Source organism: Henckelia pumila, chromosome 3, assembly GCF_033568475.1.
Source record: "Henckelia pumila isolate YLH828 chromosome 3, ASM3356847v2, whole genome shotgun sequence".
NCBI classification, from domain to species: domain Eukaryota; kingdom Viridiplantae; phylum Streptophyta; class Magnoliopsida; order Lamiales; family Gesneriaceae; genus Henckelia; species Henckelia pumila.
In genome coordinates, this window is record NC_133122.1 from 100,310,997 (window position 1) to 100,333,044 (window position 22,048).

The 22,048-nt window shown below is 39.8% G+C and overlaps 1 long non-coding RNA gene across 3 annotated transcripts; it reads left to right on the forward strand.

Moving 5' to 3' along the window:
• The first annotated feature begins 1,276 nt into the window (after positions 1–1,276).
• On the forward strand, positions 1,277–15,004 carry LOC140891994 (uncharacterized). Of its 3 annotated transcripts, XR_012152695.1 has the most exons (10): positions 1,277–1,498; positions 1,695–1,764; positions 1,831–2,612; positions 8,097–8,155; positions 8,237–8,366; positions 8,622–8,860; positions 10,674–10,732; positions 11,137–11,184; positions 12,333–12,478; positions 14,846–15,004. It is a non-coding gene; the product is annotated as an uncharacterized lncRNA (long non-coding RNA). The 3 variants fall into 3 exon arrangements; XR_012152693.1 differs by lacking the exons at positions 12,333–12,478; positions 14,846–15,004 and adding an exon at positions 11,662–11,876; XR_012152694.1 differs by lacking the exons at positions 12,333–12,478; positions 14,846–15,004 and adding an exon at positions 11,662–11,876 and having other exon boundaries at positions 2,491–2,612.
• The last annotated feature ends 7,044 nt before the right edge of the window (positions 15,005–22,048 follow it).

Genomic DNA, 22,048 nt, shown 5'->3' on the forward strand with positions numbered 1-22,048 from the left:
AACACTCAAAGGAGAGAGGGTAAACCATCATTAGATGATTTGGTGAATACATTTTTTATTGAGTCATCTAGGAGGCTAAATCGGAGTGAATCCCAACTTGACAATCTTGAAACACATTTGACTAATGTGGGATCTACTATGAAATCACTTGAGGTTCAAATTGGTCAACTGGAGAATGCACTGAACAATCCACAAAGGAATTTACTCCCTAGTAACACGGAAGTGAATCCTAAGGAATAGTGCAAGTCAATTACCTTGAGAAGTGAGAAGGAGATTTCAATTGGAGAAAAAATGACATAAGTTGAGAAAGAACAAGTGTTAGAGCCTGAGATTCATGAAGAAATACCTAAGCAGAGGAACACTATACTGAATGATAAACCTGCACCTCTTAAAGTCTCCTTGACATATCCACAACGTTTCAAGAAGAAATCATTGGATTAACAGTTCTCTATGTTTCTTAAAATCTTCAAGAAAATTCATATAAACATCCTATTTGATCATTCTTTGGAGCAGATGCCGCATTATGCCATTTTTATGAAAGATGTGATGGCAATAAAGAAAAAGTTAGAGGAATTCGAAACACTAAAGCTGGCAGAAGAATGTAGTACTATTTTGCAAAAAAAATACCTCAAAAACTCAAAGATCCAGCGAGTTTTATAATTCCATAAATAATTGGTGTTATATTGTTAATAAAGCTTTATGTGACTTAGGAGACAATATAAATTTAATGTCTTTATCAATTTTCATGGAACTAGAGTTGGGAGAGGTAAGGCCCACTATGATCACATGGCAGTTGGAGGATCGATCTCTCACATATCCTCGTGGAATTGTGGAAGACGTGCTGGCACTAAAACAGATTATGGTTTCAACACCACCCGAAAGACAACGGTTTTTTTTATAAAACCGTTGTATTTTGGTCTTTAACAACGGTTTTCACTAAAACCGTTGTTGTTGACCTTTTTTTTAATGAACAAAGACAACGGTTTTTAAAAAAACAGTAGTCTTTTATGTGTCAAAGACAACGGTTTTTTAAAACCGTTTTTTATGAGCGGGTTTTTTTATGACCTACGACAACAGTTTTAATTAACCGTTTTTAAAACCATTGTCAATATGCGTGTTTTTGGAGATGTATGACGACAGATTTTTTAACCGTTGTCTTTTTATATTGTTTTATTTAATCTAAGACAACACTTTTATTAAACAGTTGGTTTGGTTTTTTTTTAAAAAAAAAATTTAAAATAAAAAACATACATATACACATATATAGGCTACACGCTTTACACAAGAAAGAAAAAAGAAAAAAAAGAGAAACCAAATCCCTAGCCTCAACCCGTCGCCCCTTCGACCCAGCTCAGATCCGGCGCCCTAGTCACCGATCAATCGCCGGAAACAGGTCGGTCGGTGTCCTTTAAGCTAGCCCAAGCCTTAACAACTCCAGTTGTGACTTGAATCTCGAGTTTACGGCTTGAATCGAAGATTTCCTGTCGCGACCAGCACCGTGAGTATATTTTTGCTTCTTATTTTCCTTCCTGTTGGTGAATGAAGCATCTATATGTATATTATCAAATTGTCGGGCTTTTTAAAATTATTTTGACAACTGTTGTTTTTAGGATATTGAGACATCTCGAGTTCAATTAAAATTAGGGGTGGATTTGTTTGGATCAAAGTAATTATCATTTTTTTATTGTTCTCAGAATTCAGGAATGACTTCACTAAATTGTTGACTCGTACATTTTGTCGAATGGAATACGAGCTTGCCATGAGGTATGGGTTCTGGTTTTCTTCTTAATCATAATTCAGTATTCTAACACTGGTGGATTTTTTTGCCAGTGTCTTGGACCCGAAGATAAAGTTCTCAGAGGTGGATTTTTCCTCTTCCAATTGATTTTTAAATTCAATTAGTGAAATCCTATCACCCCTTGCTATGGAACGACTTGAAGCATATGCTAATAATCTTTTAGACTATCTCATGGTGTGATATGATCTTATTTAAAAAAAGTCTAGCATTGCATTCCATACATGTGTAATTTGTGTCACGAGGCTTGTCATGATTTTAGAATCACATCCATCCACACATTTGTTTTTATGGATGTATTAATTAAAACATAGTTGTATGACTCTGTTTTGGGCAGATCCCACAATGCCAATTTATATACTTTTATTCAAACTCTGTGTTCCCTTGAATTTTTAATGTCACCTTATCTCCCAACCTCATCATATATTTAATATTTGCATTGCTTACACAATATATATATGCACGGATTGCATTACATTTCATGTCATAAAAACATAATTGGCTATCATGTCTATCGAAGAAACCAGCACAATATTTGTTGCTTCTTCTCTTCCCACAGTAGATAGGTAATCGAACTCTGATTTTTTCTTGCTCGTAATTTGGCTCTTTTTATTGGTAACTTTTAACCCAATTAAGACTTTGATATTATAATCTGCCAATATATGTACACATACACAATCAGCTTAATTAATTAGTTTTCAAATAATGCCACGATGGATTTGGTTTCGTGAGGATGACTACCGTGGAGGAGGCTGATCGATGTGTTAAGTACTTGGACCGCTCAGTGCTTCAAGGCATGGTGATTACCGTGGAGAAGGTAACTGTTTTTTCTGCACATTTTCTTCTCTGCTATATTCATGTATTTGATCTTTTTACTAACGCAATTGATATTTGGATCTATTCTTGTGTTTGTTTTTGTTAGGGGCCTAGAGGATCAACCCAAGACCAATATCAAGTTTGTTTATACTAGAAGGCTTAAAAAGCCCATTTGTTAACACGTGGGATAGGAGGGAAATATAAGAGTGAGAATGAGGAAAGCGTTGGGCAGTTAGATATCAAATATTCTGATTTGTACTAGCTTGGCTAGGGGGTTACAGATTCTAAATCTGGGAGTTCTTTGTTCTTCGAAACCATTATATTTTAATAAAATTACTTCCATTATTGTTCCATCTCTTCTCTGTTATTGTTATTGTTGATAATCAGTGAACCAGCCTAACAATTTGGTCCGACCTGCCCTTGAAGAGATGGCTCTTACTCGCTCTGAAGCTAAGATTGAAGCTCTGGAGAAGTTGATGATCGACATGCAGGAGAATATCAGTTCACTTACAAAGGCAGTGGCCATGATCGCTGAGTCCCAAGCGAAAATGGCGGACTCACATGCCCGCTGGGAGCAGTGGGTGTATGGCAAAACCACCAAGGATCGCAACAACTCTATCAACCATGAGAAACAACAGAAAATGGGGGAGGAAGATGGCGGGATGCACGATGAGAAAGGTCGTGTCTCTTATCAAGATCCCAAAGGATGTATCGATTATGAAATGTGTCTGGCGTTGCGACGAGTGGATATTCCAGGTTTCGATGGGGTCGATCCTCGAGCTTGGCTCGGTCGGGCAGAATTATACTTCGAGCTACATGATACGCCGATGCATAATCGCCTCAAGTTGGCTCTTCTTCACATGGAAGGGCCAGCATATCACTGGTTTCAATGGCTTCGCCTGAAGATCCCGAACCTCACTTGGGAAAGATTTTCGGAAGAATTGATTCGTCGATACGGGGGGAGAAAAGCGGCGAACCCTTTTGTTTTACTTTCTTCCCTCAAACAAGATATTCAATCGGTTGATGCTTACATTGAACAGTTTGAGATGTTACTCGCTCAGGTGGGTGATCTTTCGGAGGATCAATGCCTGGGCTATTTTCTGTCCGGTTTGCGCGAGGAAATTCATCGGAGGATGGGCATCCACGACCCTCGCACCATCTTGAGGGCGATGGATTTGGCACGGGCCATTGAGGAAGAGGTGTTTGGGTCTCAGGGTAACCATCGCGTCTGTTCTCCGACGATGGGCTCCCGATGGAACAGGAGTGGGCAATCGTGGAATGGGCCCTCCCGTTCCCAATCTTGGGACAAGGATAGAGCTAAGCCCAGTACTAATTTTACTCCTAATTTGGGTCTGGGCCCAAAATATGAGAAGGGTGGCACGATAAACCAGATAGCCCAGCCCCATTATTCTCAAAGTGCCTCTCGACAGTCTTCAACGGGCGGTGGGAGTGCGATCGGCGATCGTGGTTCTGTGAACAAAAGCGACAATCTCAAACAACGTGAAGGTAAAATTGTCTCGCACCAAGAGTATATGCATCGCCGTGAGAAGGGGTTTTGCTTCAGATGCGGCGAACCATTTCACCCCCTCCATAAATGCACTCACAAATCCATACGTGTTACACTGTTGGCCGAGGATGAAGATGACGCCGAGTTGGGCGTTGAACAACTGATGGCTGGCGCTGAAGATAGTGAGAGTGGGGGGGGGGGGGGGGAACCTAACAAAGAGTATGGGACATTGGAACTACCACTCTTTTCTGTTAACGGTTTCTCCCATCCCCAAACTATGAAGATACGGGGAAAGGTGGCCAATGAAGGGGTGGTGGTGATGATTGACAGTGGTGCCAGCCACAAATTTGTTTCGAGGAAGTTGATCGAAAAACTAGGACTCCCAATTGATGATTCAGTGAGATTCGGGGTGCTGTTAGGTGATGGTTGCCGGGTGGCTTGCCAAGGAATTTGTCCTCGGTTAGGGGTGGATTTAGATGCGTGCACTTTGACAATCGTGGGATATTTATTTGAGTTGGGCGGTGTGGATGTGATCCTAGGAGTTGATTGGTTGAGGACCTTGGGAGAAGTTACTGTGGATTTGGGGAAGATGAGGATGAAGTTTCAGCAGGCTGGGCAAGAGGTGGTATTGCAAGGGGACCCTACCCTTCAGCGTGCACTGTTTTCTCTTCGCTCCATCGTTAAAACCACCGATGTTTAATTCTGTGCTACTTTGTACTCCTTGGACAGCACAGAGGCCATTGATACAGCGGCCGAATCAAGGACTGCCCAGCCACCTGTGATCCAAAATCTATTACAGAAGTATGCCACCGTGTTTGACTACCCTCGAGGGTTACCCCCAGAGAGGAGTCAAAATCATGCCATCCGAATTAAGGAAGGGTGTGGGCCAATTCAGGTACGACCTTATCGATACGCACACTGCCAAAAAGATGAGATTGAGAAGCTAGTAGCAGAGATGCTGGCAGCTGGGGTGATACGACCAAGCCAAAGTCCTTACTCCAATCCCGTACTCCTCGTAAAAAAGAAAGATGGGAGTTGGAGGTTTTGTGTGGATTACCGGGCATTAAATGATATCACCATTCCCGACAAATTTCCCATTCCGGTGATCGACGAATTGATGGATGAATTGCATGGGGCTGCCTATTTCTCGAAATTGGATTTACGATCGGGTTACCATCAAATCAGGGTACAACCCACGGATGTGCCAAATACGGCATTTCGCACTCATATGGGTCATTACGAATTCCTCGTAATGCCTTTCGGGCTAAAAAACGCTCCTTCAACGTTTCAGGCCACTATGAATGAGGTCTTGCAGCCATATTTGAGGAAGTTCGTATTGGTTTTTTTTTTTATGACATATTAATTTACAGCAAGGGGTGGGAGGAACATTTGAATCATCTTGAGCTGGTGTTGGAGGTGATGCTGGAGGAGAAACTACTTGTGAACAAGAAAAAGTGTGGGTTCGGACTTCCGTAAGTGGAGTACTTGGGCCATCTCATTTCAGCTGTGGGGGTTGGTGTTGACCCGCGGAAAATAGAGGCGATTCGCACTTGGCCACGGCCCGTGAATGTGAAGGGAGTGCGGGGATTTTTAGGGCTAACCGGGTACTATCGAAAATTCATCCGAAATTATGGCAAGCTAGCTAAACCAATGACAGAATTACTCAAAAAAAATAATTTCAGATGGAATATAGAGGCCGAGCATGCTTTTGAAGAATTAAAAGAGGTACTGAGTTCTGCTCCTGTCTTACAGCTACCCAACTTTGAGAAGGACTTTGTAATTGAATGTGATGCATCTGGAAGGGCTATTGGGGCTGTTCTGTCTCAAGATGGGAAACCTTTAGCTTTTTACAGTAAAGCATTAGCTGAAAGAGCCTTAGCCAAATCAACATACAAAAAAGAAATGATGGCTTTGGTCTTGGCTATTCAACATTGGCGCCCCTACCTGTTGGGTCGAAAGTTCGTGGTTATGACTGATCATAAGTCGTTGCGATCATTGCTTCAACAACGAATCACCACACCCAACCAACAACATTGGTTGGCGAAATTGATGGGCTATGAGTTTGAGATTAAGTACAAGCCAGGAGTCAACAACGGAGCAGCGGATGCTGTATCTAGAAGGGACGAGCCAATGGACTTGTGTACTTTATCAGTGCCACTTTGGGGGGAGTTTGAAGGACTGCGACAAGCAGTGCATGATGATCCAGTGTTGCAGCAAGTGATCAAGTGAGCGCATCTCCGGAGATCATTGGCCCTTATACTCTGACCAATGGAAACTTGTTACATAAAGGAAGGCTGGTGCTGCCTAAGGGATCTGTTTGGGTTCAGAAAATTTTGGCCGAATGCCATACTACCCCATCGGGGGGACATTCCGGGGGCTTGTGCACACTAAAGCGGGTGGCAGGAAATTTCTATTGTGTAGGGATGAAAACGGATGTCCTTAAGATGGTAGCGGAATGTGATGTATGCCAGAGACACAAATACCAAGCCACAAAACCACCAGGGCTACTACAACCCCTTCCGATACCAGGGGCAATCTGGGAGGATGTGTCCATGGATTTTATTGTGGGTTTACCAAAATCTCGGGGTTTTGAGGTGATAATGGTGGTGGTGGATCGATTAACCAAATACGGCCACTTTATTTTGCTCAAACACCCTTTTTTCTGCTAAAGGAGTGGCTGAGCATTTTATCAAGGAAGTTGCTCATTTGCATGGGGTTCCTCACTCCATTGTCAGTGATCGTGACCCAATTTTCATGAGCACTTTTTGGACAGAATTATTCAGATTGTATGGCACCAAGTTGGCGATGAGCTCTGCGTATCACCCGGAGTCGGATGGACAAACGAAGGTGTTTAATCGATGTCTTGAGACGTACTTACGATGTTTTTCATCTGAACAACCCAAAGAATGGGCTCATTGGGTTCATTGGGCAGAATATTGGTATAATACTACTTACCATAGTGCGGCTGGGATGACACCATTCACGGCTGTGTATGGGCGGCCCCCCCTGTGTTGACACAATTTGTACTAGGGGAGACAAAGGTAGCAGCAGTGGGACAGGAGCTGAGTGACCGAGATGAGGTGTTGCGGCACCTCAAATATAATCTGCAGAGGGCTCAAAACAGTATGACCAGATATGCCAATGCTCGGAGAAAAGATGTAACATTTCAGGTGGGCGACTGGGTTTTTTTAAAGCTGAGGCCTCATAAGCAGCAGTCAGTGTGCAAAAGGGTGTTTCAAAAATTAGCCCCCCGGTATTATGGACCTTTCAAAGTGTTGGCAACGGTAGGGGGTATGGCCTACAAACTCCAGCTACCAATGGGGTCCAAAATCCATCAAGTATTCCATATGTCGTTGCTAAAGCGGGCAGTAGGGGCAGGATATACTGTACAAGAGCTCCCACAGGGCTTGGAGGCAGATTTCATTATGGGTTTTGAACCCCATAGGGTGTTGTCCACAAGATTCAAGAGGATGGGTGCTGAAGAGAAGTTGCAAGTACTCGTTCAATGGAAAGATAAATCTACAGACGAGGCGACCTGGGAGGATGCGGCAGAGATTGCAACTCAGTTTCCCCACTTTAGCCTTGAGGACAAGGCTAATTTGAAGGGGGAGTGTATTGTTAGGGGCCTGGAGGATCAACCCAAGCCCAATATCAAGTTTGTTTATACTAGAAGGCTTAAAAAGCCCATTTGTTAACACGTGGGATAGGAGGGAAATATAAGAGTGAAAATGAGAAAAGCGTTGGGCAGTTAGATATCAAATATTCTGATTTGTACTAGATTCTAAATATGGGAGTTCTTTGTTCTTCGGAACCATTATATTTTAATACAATTACTTCCATTATTGTTCCATCTCTTCTCTGTTATTGTTATTGTTGATAATCAGTGAACCAGCCTAACAGTTTTTAGATGTTATATTTGAAAGTTAGTTGTTTTGGACTTGCAATTTCAGTTCTTGATTGTTTAATCTCTGAATGCAGCTGATGAACCAACTCTGCGTGATAACGGAATTCTAAAACAGAAAGCCCTTGTGCCGATGGTAGGAGATTCTTGCTTCTTAAAATATGCTTTTAATTGATAATTCAAAATATTTCTGTTTTAATCCATTGAAATGTGCTAGGATAAGATCCAAATGCTTGTTCCTATTGCAAAAAGGGACTACACGGACTTCTTTGCATCTATGCATCATGCCAAGAACTATGGACTTATATTTCGAGGGCCAGAAAATGCAATTAACGTAACCCAAATTGGTACTGTTGTTTATTGTCTTCCCTCTCAACCTATAGCTTTCAGGGTGTTTTTAACTTTTATTTGTGGTGACTGACATCATTCGACCAAGTTTACAAAATTCAGCCTGCTCTCTTTTTTTATTAGCGAACTTAATTTTCCTGCTTGTATGTACCTGTTTTTTTAGTCCTTGTCATATTTATGTTCAGAGTTCTTGTTCAATGGTAAGCTTTACCCGTTTTGTAATGCTGATATTGGATAGTCCTTCTCTTGTTTAGGTAATCAGTCTAGGAGATAAAATAAAGCTCTCTTTGTTCCTTTCTAAGTCGAAGGATCGGTTGATGATAGGGGCATTAGAGTAGAACTGAATGGGAGCACTGGTGGAAGGAGAAATGGCAGTGAAAAAATCAACAGTCTTGGTAAGGGTAGTGATATCGAAGATATCGCCAAGTTCAAGTTCAGCATCTTTGATTGTGGAGGCAGCGACGCACGTCGCCAGAAGTAGCAGCAAATAAAGGTAGCCAAAATTATTCATCATTGCATGTTCGGAGAATTCTTGCGAGTGCATTTAGTGGCTGGCTTGAATGTTCTTTTAACTTACTCCATTGAATGTGGGAAAAAACCGTTACCCTTGCATGCATTTAACTGAGGTGATGGAAACTGAAAATTTACCAAAATCTTTCTCTTTGAATTCACTTATTTATTTTCCTACTTATAATTCAAAGATTTCCGGACGTGCGTTATTTTTCCCAAGCCAAAGGTTATTTTCTTATTATGAATCAATTTATGGCCCCATCTATTATAGTCATGTTTGATATATATATATTACGTTTAAAATATTTAATAAGCATGGAACAAAATTAGAGTGATTTATTGCTCAAATAAAGAGTAAACCTGTCGATTGAAGCTTTAGGTATGAATTTATTTACCCAATTCATTTTAATTCAGTTTCAGTTCTCTTGATAAATCGGGCTAAAATTGGTTTTAGCCTGATATTTTAGTTGAAGATAATTGATTTTTTTTAGAAATAAAAAATAATTTCGAAATGAATGCTTTATGTATGTTAATAAAACATCATGTTTCTTTAATTTTAACTTAATTTCAAATGCTCCAACAGCAATAGAGTATCCTAGCTATATATATATATATATAGAAATTTTCAGTTGCCCAACCAATGATGCTCAACTTGTTCCCGACCACTAAAACCCAGTACCGTGTTTTAGTTATGCGAAAAATAAAAAAAACAACTAAAACCAGGTACCGGGTTTTAGTGGTCGGGGACGAGGTGGGAAAATATTGCTGGGCAGCTGAAAAGTCCTCTATATATATATATATATATTAATCAAAGACAATTTATTTAAAGGAAGGAAAAAAAAGGATAAAGAAGAAAAATCAAGCATAAACTCCAATAAGAAAACGATAGCATAAAATAAATATTGCACATGCATCAGAGTTTTATTTGGAGCCTTTTCAAAACAGACACTTGTCCAGCAATCTACTCAAAACCTAGTTAATAATGCCATTCAAAAATAAGCAAAACATTTCCATGGGATTGATATATTAAAAGATTCTGGGATTGCACTGGTGGAAGTGATTGTGGTAGGCAGTAGGAAGGATGCTATGCTCGATTTTTGTTCTGAGCCGCCACTCGTTTCCCCTGCCTTGAGATTTTGGCATGCACTTGATGTATCTTTTGACCAAAACAGTATTCTTAGAAATCATTCGTTAAGAACGATTTTCTTTTGGGGTTCATAATTGCATAATGTGGTGTTTTATTAGACATTAGGTCAGTTTGGCTTTTTCTGGTCCCCTGAGCCGAGGGGTGCTGAAATTCTTAGACTTGAAAACTTACCAAATCAAAGTTTGTGAAGTAGATATGATTCGTAGAATGCAGTTTACTGAGGCTTCATTATGCTCGATAGACAGTAATAACTATTCTCCAAGCTGTTTCTTTATATAATGATTAAACTTAGTGGGAACCAATGCTAGATAGGACATGAATAATGATAAAATGATAACCAAAGCCAATCTTACACCACTTACTCACATGCAACTATGATATGGTTCACTGCAAATTTTCCATATAACTTACGTGTGTATGGACTATGGACAAGCCCTAAGTCCAACAACTTATGGGATCCTGCTGATGGAAAATCTCATTTTCCCCTACGTCTAGATCCTCATGTTTCAATCAGTCACTTGCATGAACTTGTATAATTTATGGAATTATGTTTATTCCTTTTTCTTTGCCAAACAGTTGGATTAATTTTGTTCCCATTTTCATTGCAGCATTGTTGATTTTGATTTCATTGCTTTTAATTTTATAACAGGAATGTTGTTGGAAATGACTCAGAGCAGGCTCGATTGCAGCAAAGATTTATCGAACAAGGTGGATTTTGAATTTAGATGTTTTCTATTGCCTAGAGTTCGATGTTCAACTTTTTGCTCCAAATATAATGTTTTGTTGTCCTGCAATAGTTTTCTCGCCTTTTGACATCTACATGAAGTGTCAGTAAACCATTTTGTTATATGTAAAGCATTAATGCTACTGACATTGAAGAGAGAAAAATTGAATATATATAAAATGGAAGGGTGGAGACATGATTTATATTCATTCACATCTGGTATTTTTGGTTTGACTCATATCATACCATATGCTCTTACATTTTTTTTTATTCTAGAATTTTTAGCATATAATAACATAATTAATTTGGAGACATTTTCACTAATAGGGCATCTTGTCATTATTCTTTTTCACTTCTATTTTGCTCAGTTCTTTTTGTGTTTTTGCAGATCGCATTCCAATAACAATGGAAGAATTCTCTAAGCAACAGTCTTCTTGTAAATCCTTCATACTTGTTTGTACATTTCTCGTCTTTCTCTGTTATTTGTTTCTTGCTTTACTTGAGGTTTTTGCTTTCTAGTTTGCGGTTTGGACAAATGAGTTCAAACATATAAACAGCTGCATAATTAGATACATGCAGACATGTTACTGGTAAAGAAATCCATCATTTACATGCTAGATTCATCTTTTCTTAGCGTCGAGTAGTGCCATATCTGCATTTCTTAAAGTTTCAGCTTCCCGCAGCTTCAATTCCATCATTATTTGTAAGTACTATTTTGTCAGGGATTTCACACAGTCTTTGTTGCTTAGTTCGATTCTTTGTTTGTCTTCTAAGATGGTACAGACATATGCTAATTGTTTGGATCACTGTATTGGAATTTTACCATCAAGTCTTCCCAGCATTTTTGTTTTATGGATTCGAATTCCAGAATTTTGACATCTTTTCTACTACCTGAATTCGTCAACTTGTGCAGATAGTCGGGATGAAAGGGATAATGGTGGATGTTAATCTAGAAGGAGTGTTCCAAGTTAATTTATATAGATTAGTTCATAACTCGATGTATAGGAAAGTTCCGAGTTAATTTATATATATTAGTTCATAAATCGATCTATATATTTTCTAGTGTTGATTGATTTAGAATTTAGAATTTGAATATTGATTTGTAATATTGAAAAATTTTAAATTAAATTTTATTTTAGAAGTTTTAAATTTTTTTTCATTTATAATATTGAAAATTTTTATATTAAAATTATTTTTTTTGTTTTTTATTTGAGCAACGACAACGGATAAAATCCGTTGTCTTTGTCACTTTAAAACTTTTGTAATTTTCGGTGTTGTTAAAAAATCGATATACAAAAACGGATAAAAACCGTTGTCGTTTCAAGAAAAATACAACGGATAAAAACCGTTGTATTTTGAAAGAAACGACAACAGATAAAATTCGTTGTCTTTTGAAAGCAACGACAATGGATTTTATCTGTTGTCGTTGGGTATATTTTCGACAACACCTTAAAGTACAATGGTTTTTTGACACCTACGACAACGGATTATTATCCGTTGTCGTTTCCCATTTTTGTTGTAGTGTGGTCAAGGTAGATAAGTTCATTTTCCATGTTGACTTTGTTGTTTTATACATGGATGAAGATCAGGATGTTCCGTTGATTTTGAGAAGGCTGTTCTTGGCTACTGGGCAAGCACTGATCGATGAACAAGAAGGTGAACTGACACTCAGAGTTTGTGGTGAAGCAATAACATTTAATATCTACAAGGCCATCAAATTTCAAGATGAGGTAAGTACATTTCATAGTATTGATTTTATTCAGTCTTATGTGAACTCTCTTGATGCAGGAATGAATTTCAATGATACATTCGAGATATGTATCGCTACATGTATCATGGCAGTGGACTGAGTTGATTAGACCTTCGAAAGCAAGCCCTAACTCTTAAAGAGTTGCCAAAGGAAAAAAAAAGGGGGGGAGGGGGGGAATCATGAAGAAATCAAGTTAAGTGCATAAAAAATGAGGAGCCCGAACCCACTCCAGAACTGAAAGCTCTTCCCAAACACATTAGATACGCATATTTGGGTGATAAATTATCGTATCCAGTAATAATTTATTCTTCCCTTACATATGTAAAGAAATTTAAATTGTTACGGGTGTTAACAGAGTTTAATTATGCCTTGGGAATGTAGTGACCTGTATCCAAAATAAGTAATTAACATGGTATTCTTAATTAAATTTGGGTAAAACATGATTAAGGGATTTTCAAATGGATCTAAGGATTTTAAAAATGGATTCAGAATGCTCGAAAATAACTCAAAGGGTTCCAAGAAATCGGGTAGTTCGGAAGCACAGTTTAGTATTGAAAGCTCTGTCATGATCGGATGCTCCGATCATGGTTTGGAAGTTCGAACTGTAATCAAGGTGATCGGAAGCTCCGATCGACTGTCGTGGTTGGCAGAGAGAGATCGGAAGCAGGGGATTGGACGTTCCGATCTGATCGGAAGTTTCGATCGTACGAGCGGAGGTTCCGATTGCAGTCAATAAATATGGGATGTGAGGCTCACTTTTCATTCGCCAATTCACCTCTTATCTCTCTATTCTAGTCTCTTTTAGTTGATTCTAGGGTTTTCTTGGCGTCCTACTGGAAGTCTAGAGTAGCGGAGCGCCACGGGGTTTAGCAGTGGATCTTGCCTAAGTTTTGAGGCAGTCGCCATCAGTGGGCTAACGACGGATGCAGGTATAACTTTGGGTCCCTAATAGCTTTAGGGAGTATCTAATAGTCTAGTTAAGACTTTTAGGGCACTTTTAAGTTATATAGTGATTATATGATTATAGGCTTGGACTAGAGAGCAGGACTTGCTAGGTTTCTCATATTGCTGAGTTTGAGGTACATAAGTACTGATCGAGGTAGCCGGAATTATATATTTACTTTTATGTTTCATTGTATGTGCCATGCTTGACTGTTTTACTGTTTAAGCACATGCACGATTATTCTAGATTGCATCTCGTGAGAGATGAGTCATGTGAGGGGAGGTTCAGCCCCGTATTTTTTTGTCTATCACCGGGATACTTCACGATGGTGGATACTGACGCTACGGTGCTAGGGCGTGATGCGAATCTTGGATGCATGAAAAGCAAACACGATTATAAACGAATCGTACCCTCAATTCAATAACAAAAAGATTCAATAATGTTGTCTCAATCTTTTGAACAAGTAAGTTTGGATATCCACCTCTAGTTTACAACGAAACTAGCAACAGATAATAACAAGATAAACAATTAATCACAACGGAACCTTTAGAAACCTTGTTTATGACAATCCAAAAAGATAATCAATTGACAAACGCCACAAATTTTATGAAACTTTGATAAGTTTGATTTGATAAAAACAAAGTAAATCTTTGGCAAAATTATTGAAAGAATTTTAAGAATTGGTAAAAATCAATAATTCAATAACTTCAGTAATGAATCAATATAGTATTCTATAGTTTACAACTTTAAAGGTAAAAGATAATGCAAAATATGCAAAAATCTAGTTTCCTAATGGCTCTCAAACACTCAAAATAGGAAAAATATCACAAAATAATTAAATCCACCTAAACCCACACAAACACGCAGCACTATGTTTGTGCACGGACCCTGGATAAAGTTCCGGACATAGGTCCGTGTGCCCACGACGATCCAAACTCAATTTTTGACGATACGTACTGAAGTGCACGGACCTCATGCTTGGGACCGGACCAGGTCCGGGCCTTGGTCCGGCGCCTTCGCGAGCTAATTCCGGCCAATTCCGAACTTATCTTCTCTTCTTGGTCTTCATGCACTCGAATTATGTTTAAACATCTTCCAACTGATTCCCATGAATTCCAAATCCATCTAATCTCAATGGCCAATTACAGAACAACTCTTGAAACAATATGAATCTTCGAGCGCCTTCTAGATTCATATCAAGTTGAGTGTTTGGACGTACCCCGCGGAGTAGATCTCTAGCCGGTACTACATATTCTATTGAAGCCACTGAGCAGACTGAGTTTTTACTGGGTTTTAAAATCATTCGTACATCATAATTTTTTATATATCATTGCTTTCTTATTGAGCATAGTCGTTCACGTCAAGTATTTCTGTATTTTTTGTACACCCTATTCAATGGAGCAGGTCTCAGATTGGGTGAAGTCAGATGTTCGCGGCTGGGCAGAGACCATGATTCAGGGTTCCAGTGAGTTTCCCTTACTTGTTAGGGATTTGATACACTGTTCGATTTGGTTGTATTATATAGTGTTTTTAATTATGTTCTATCGGTTGTATATTGTTGATTGTATTTGGATATAGGTTCTTTACCTTTTCGCTGTTAATTTATGATTATATTTTGCTTAATTTAAATACATGCTTACACTACAACAAAAAACCACATACACAACACAAAAAAGACAACGGTTTTTACATAAAACTATTGTCTTTCGGTATTTAACAATGGTTTTAGTAAAAACCGTTGTCTATTAACATGGTTTCCTCATCAAAGACAACGGTTTTTCAGAAAACTGTTGTCTTTGATAAGGAAACCACGCTAATAGACAACAGTGCTTCAAAAACCATTGTCTTTGTTAAAAACACGCTCAAAGACAACGGTTTTTAATAACCGTTGTCTTTGAACCTTATTAAATAAACTATTGTCAATTTATTTATTTATTATTATTTATAAATAAACACTCGTAAATGTCAAAAAATAAAGAGAAAATCTAACCCCAACCCCCACCCCCAACCCGTCACTTTTCTTCTCCCCTCTCCCAGTCACCGTCTCTGACATCGTTCGCCACCGAGAATTAGTTGGCCGACCCTACTCCACCAAGTCCATAACCTGCAGCTTCGATCTAAGCCTTGAATCTCGAGTTAGGAGCCCGACTCTGTAGTGGCCCGTACCCGAAATCAGTGATTAAGTGTTAATCAATTCATTAATCCTACTAGTTAAGAGTAAACGTGATTAAGGGAACTCTTAATGGGTTAACGGAGTCCGGAATTGGATTCAGAACACTTGAAAATGGTTTGAGGGTCATTGAGTTCGGAGACTCCGAAGTCAAGGTTCGGACGGTCCGAAATCAGGGTTCGGGCGATCCAAAGAGTGGTTCGGACGCTCCGAACGTGTTGCCGACAGTCGTCATGGATGATGTCATTGTGCTGACGTAAGCAATGACGTATTATTGGGTTCGGACGACCCGAAGTCGAGATCGGACGGTCCGATCGTGTTCGGACGCTCCAAAGTCCAGTTCGGACGATCCGAACTCCGTCTATAAATAGGAGGGCTGAGATTCAGATTTAGACGCACCAATCACCTCTTCTCTCTCGATTTCTTAGTCTTCTAACTCAGATCTAGGGAATTCTAGGCGTCCCATCGGGAATCCGGAAGTGGCATAGCGATCCAGGCGTCGTAGCGGAGCTGTGGCCTAGTTTTGAGGCACTCGACAGCAAAGGGCTAACGACGGACGAAGGTATAGCTTTTGCTTCCTAAAAATATTTTGGAGTATGCTTTAGCTTAGTTAAGGCTTTTAGAGCGCTATAATGATAGTAGTATCATTTGGCAGTGTAGCGCGGATTATAGGCGTGGACCTAGGGCTGATAGCACTTGCCTAGTATTTGAGGTACGGAAGTACTGTTCGATATATCCTGACTGAGTATGCATGTATTATGTGACTGCATGATTTATATGTCATTGATTTATGCTGCATTCATTTGCATACTGAGCTATCTCCTTCGAGATGTCTGTTAGTAGGGTTTTTCCCTATCCTGTTAGTGGTTGGACTTCCATCGATTTGGGTCCGGCATATCCACTGGTATTATGGTATGGGAGCCACCTCCTTAAGCGACGGCACAGCGTGCTACATACCAGGGCCCGGTCTGTCTCTGTTATCTGATCCTTGACCTCGAGTTTATAGGGAGTTCACTTTGCATGCATGTATACTCATACTCTCGTACTGAGCGTTTTATGCTCACTTCTCGTACTCTGTGTTTATGGACACCCTATTCCATGGGGAAGGTTTGCGATTGGACGAGGCGGGTGGATCCAAGAGGAGCTAGGCATGTTGGAAAACGGTGATAAGATCAATCAGAATTGATACCCGGTGCAGCGGAAGTTTAAAAATTTTATATGGAACGATTCCATAATGGGTATCAAAACTTTACGATTAAATTGTGCGTGTAAAAATTAAATCATAATTAAATTTTTACCTCCAATCTCGAAACGAGATTATGGACACCAACAGATTGCTCTGCTCTTGTTGTATATCCCAGGAACTTATGGACGAACAATTCTTCAATCAGGTCCACGAACAGAATTCGAATCCCTCTGATAGATTGCACTAGAAAATCTATCAGAAGTTTCTACGAAGAGAATTAACGAATTTGATCCGTTAAACCAGACTGCAAATTCAAAATTCACAGGCTGGAATTTTCGGGCAGAGAGAGGAGAAGGGGGGGGGGGGGGCGGCCACCTTTAAAAACACAGCTAGGGTTTTTCGAAAATTTGTGACCTCTGTTGTGTAATTTGTGTACTGCAATAACTTATTTATAATGTGGGCTGCTAACAGTTTAGGGCCCATTAGTCATAAGTTCAAGCCTAACAAGCAAAGCCCGCATGTTCAGAAATTAATATAAAATTCATCGTGACTCAGATTGATAAACCAATTTCACCAATGTGCACAGAAACCATTTCTGCATCTTTTAAAGTCAAGATAAATTTTCTGAATCCGAATTCAGTGGTTTCCAAAAATGCCCATCCCTATGTCATTTTAGGAAATCTTACTCCTCTACTCTTAAATAAGAAGTCCCACTTCTTTGTTCATTAAATTTAACTCTTTAAATTTAACTATCTCAACGGGGATTAAAAATCCATTACTTGTGTGACCCTCAATGGTTCAGGGATACAGCTAGCCGTGGGCTCACAACTCCTTGTGACTCGGAACAACACTTTCCGACTTGCCCATCGAATCATGGTAAGAGCGCCTAGCAACATCGCCCCATGATTCCCTAGGTATCACTGATAGTGCCTGCAAGAACCAATAGATTTTGGTTAGCGTACAGTACGGTTCCTTCATCCATATATCCCGATCGAATCAACAACCATTGGTAAATCGAGAGTCGTTCGAGATTCGATAACTATGCAATACATCTTTAAGATCAAATAGTGACATCGCATGTGCTACTAAGAAACCATTTCTTAAAACACATCATGTACTCTGGCCAGAGATTCGTCACACTAATATCTCCTCAGATTGCATAGGATATCCACACTCGCAAGTATGTGGTGAATCCTTGACAACAAAGCATCGACTCCTATATGTGTCGTAACTGTACCCAATCCCGACACCTGATGACCCCAATAGAGTCGGTAAACGAGTCAAAGTACAGTACTAGCATATAGAGTCTCAATGATGTTTCAAGTAGTAAGGACTAATGGTGTACAACCAAAACCGCGGACTTTATCCACTCGATAAGTGATAACCACTTGGAAAGTCCGGATAGGGTAGTTCGATAATTCATCGTATGAATATCCATTTGCATGCTTTGAATATCTCTATGTTCCATACCAATGAAACGTGGTACTCGGCATCGCAAATGCTAGTCTCAATCTCGAGCGATCCTTATCCTTATGAACGGACGGCTCAATCGACTAGGAACTGTTTAGAATATACAGTGACTATAAGATGTGTTTCATGATAGTCATCCCCATGCACTACCACATCTTACATACACTATAGTATATTCAAGGTCTTTATCAAAACAACAATAGTATATCACAATATAACAATATGAAGAAAGATAAAGTCATTGCCATTATAAAAGTGTAAATTATATTAAACAAAAGATTGTTTATGCATAGAGTCATCAAAGCCCTTAGCCACAAGTTGGCTCACCGGGCACCCACTCTTTCAATCTCCCACTTGCCCTAAAGCCAACTAGTCATACTACGTAGACCCATTGCTTCGCGATGTTTGTGAAATAATGGTCCTGGCAAGGGCTTAGTAAGTGGATTAGCGATATTGTCTGCAGAGGCCACTCTCTCGACAGTGATGTCTCCTCTTTCCACGATCTCCCGGATGATGTGGTATTTCCTCAGTACGTGTTTGGATCTTTGATGAGACCTTGGTTCCTTTGCCTGAGCAACGGCACCCGTGTTGTCACAGTACACCGGGACTGGACCAACAACTTCAGGAATGACGCCCAACTCTTGGACGAAATTCCTCATCCAAACGGCCTCTTTAGCAGCAGCTGATGCCGCAATGTATTCTGCCTCAGTGGTGGAATCCGCTGTGGTGTCCTGCTTGGAACTCTTCCAAGAGAAAGCACCGCCATTGAGCATGAACACAAATCCAGAGGTTGACTTCGAGTCATCCACGTCACTTTGGAAGCTAGAGTCGGTATAGCCTTCCAATTTCAGTTCTCTTCCTCCATATACCATGAACATATTCTTAGTCCTTCGTAAGTACTTAAGAATGTCCTTCACGGCTTTCCAATGCATTTGACCGGGATTAACTTGATATCTGCTCGTGACACTCAGAGCAAATGCTACATCCGGTCTGGTAGATATCATCCCATACATGATACTACCTATGGCTGACGCATATGGTACATGTGTCATTTTCTCTATCTCTTCATCAGTCTTGGGACACATAGACTTGGATAGAGAAACTCCATGACACATAGGTAGATGTCCTCTCTTGGACCCATCCATTGAAAACCGTTTCAATATGGTGTCGATGTAGGTTGCTTGAGTGAGTCCTATCATTCTCTTAGATCTATCTCTATAGATCTGTATCCCTAGAATATAGGATGCCTCACCCAAATCCTTCATCGAGAATCTACCTGATAACCATATCTTTGTTGACTGCAACATCCCTACGTCATTCCCCATGAGTAGGATGTCATCAACATAAAGTACTAAGAATGTCACAGCATCCTTAACTACTTTCTTGTACACGCACGGTTCCTCCGGGTTCTTGATGAAACCAAAATCCTTTATTGTTTCATCAAATTTCTGGTTCCAACTTCTTGATGCTTGTTTGAGACCATAGATCGATCTCTGAAGCTTGCATACCTTATGCTCGCTTCCCATGGATGTGTATCCCTCAGGCTGCGTCATATAGATCTCTTCCTTAATGTTTCCATTAAGAAATTCAGTCTTCACATCCATTTGCCATATCTCATAGTCATACCAAGCAGCTATGGCAATAAGGATTCTTATGGACTTGAACATTGCAACTGGTGAAAAGGTTTCATCATAGTTAACTCATTGTCTTTGAGTATAACCTTTCGCCACCAATCGTGCCTTATAGGTCAATACCTTACCATCAGGCCCAAGCTTTCTCTTGTAGATCCATTTACACCCTATTGGAACAATTCCATCGGGAGGATCTACTAAAGACCAAACTTGGTTTGTATGCATCGAATCTATTTCCAACTGCATAGCTTCAAGCCATAAATTTGAATCCGCATCAGAAATTGCTTCTTTGAAGTTTCTTGGATCACATCCAACATCGGGTTCATCTTGATCCCCTTCAAGAAGAAGACCATATCGAATAGGAGGTCTAGAAGTCCTCTCGGATCTTCTAGGTATAGGCGTGTCCATCATTGGTTCCTGAGGTGTAGGATCATTATTTTGTATTTCGGGTTCTTCTCGAATTTCTTCGAGTTCCATCATCTCGCCTTTCTTATCCAATAAGAACTCCTTCTCCAAGAAGGTGGCATTCCTTGAAACAAACACCTTTGTTTCAGCAGGATGATAGAAATAATATCCGATTGAATTCTTCGGATACCCTACAAAAAAACATAAGGTGGATCGACTATCCAATTTATCTCCCACTGTCTGCTTCACGTAAGCAGGACATCCCCAAATCCTAAAGTACGAATACTTAGGAGCTTTGCCATTCCATAACTCGTATGGTGTTTTGTCCACTGCTTTGGTGTGGACGTTGTTCAACAACAATACCGCCGTTTCAAGCGCATAGCCCCAAAACGAAGGTGGAAGCTCAGTGAAGCTCATCATGGATCGAACCATGTCCAACAAAGTTCGATTACGACGCTCCGATACACCATTCAGCTGAGGTGTCATAGGAGGAGTCCACTGAGAGAGAATCCCATTCTCTTTCAGATAGTCCAAAAACTCGGTACTTAAGTATTCTCCACCTCGATCCGATCGAAGTGCTTTAATACTTTTACCTAGCTTGTTTTCTACTTCAGCCTTGAATTCTTTGAACTTTTCAAATGATTCAGACTTATATTTCATTAAATATAAATACCCATACCTTGAATAATCATCAGTAAAGGTAATGAAGTAGGTGTGGCCAAATTGAGTACCAATTCTAAATGGACCACAAACATCTGTATGGATCAAATCCAACAGATTTTGACTACGCTCAGGTTTCCCCTTAAAAGGAGATTTAGTCATTTTTCCTTTCAGGCAGGACTTACAAGTAGGTAGAGAGTTAATATCAGACATATCAAACATGCCCTCTCCCACTAGCTTGTTCATCCTCCTTGAGGAAATATGACCTAGCCTAGCATGCCAAAGGTTTGCCGGGTTTTGACTATCGATTTTCCTTTTGTTTGTTGTTACCGGTTTATCAACATAATTTATTGGAACGTCTTTTAATTTTAAGTTATATAGATCGTTTTCAAGTTGTCCATTTCCAATCAAACATTCATTCTTGTAAATATTGCAAATCTCATTCACAAAATTGCAAGAAAAACCATCTCTATCAAGCATAAAAACAGAAATAATGTTTTTAATCAAATCTGGAACAAATAAAACATCTCTTAAAAGTAACTTAAAATCGTTCTGCAAAATTAAATAAACATCTCCCACTGCTTTAACTTCAACTCTAGAACCATTTCCGAGCCTCAGCTGGGTCTCACCCATTCTAAGCTTGCGACTTCTTGTCATCACCTGCAAATCATTGCAAATGTGAGATCCACATCCGGTATCCAATACCCAAGAAGTATTATTAAGTGAAACATTTATTTCAATATAAAACATATCCTTCGCAGTTCGCAACTGCTCTAGATATTCTTTGCAGTTACGTTTCCAATGACCGGGTTTCTTGCAGTGATGGCAAACATCCTTGGACTTTTCCATGTTTTAAACCTTTGTCTTGTTCTTCTTCTCGGGTCCGGTTTTCTTGGGTGGGGCAGAACGTTTCTTACCCTTTGTACTTGGCCCCTTCTTAGTAGAGGAAGAGGAGCCCACCAAGAGAACCGGTTTATCCTTCTTTAAAGTGGCTTCATATGTTACAGGCATATTGACCATCTCTTCAAGGGAGGCCTCTATCTTGTTCATATTGAAATTCACCACAAAACCGTCAAACGATGAAG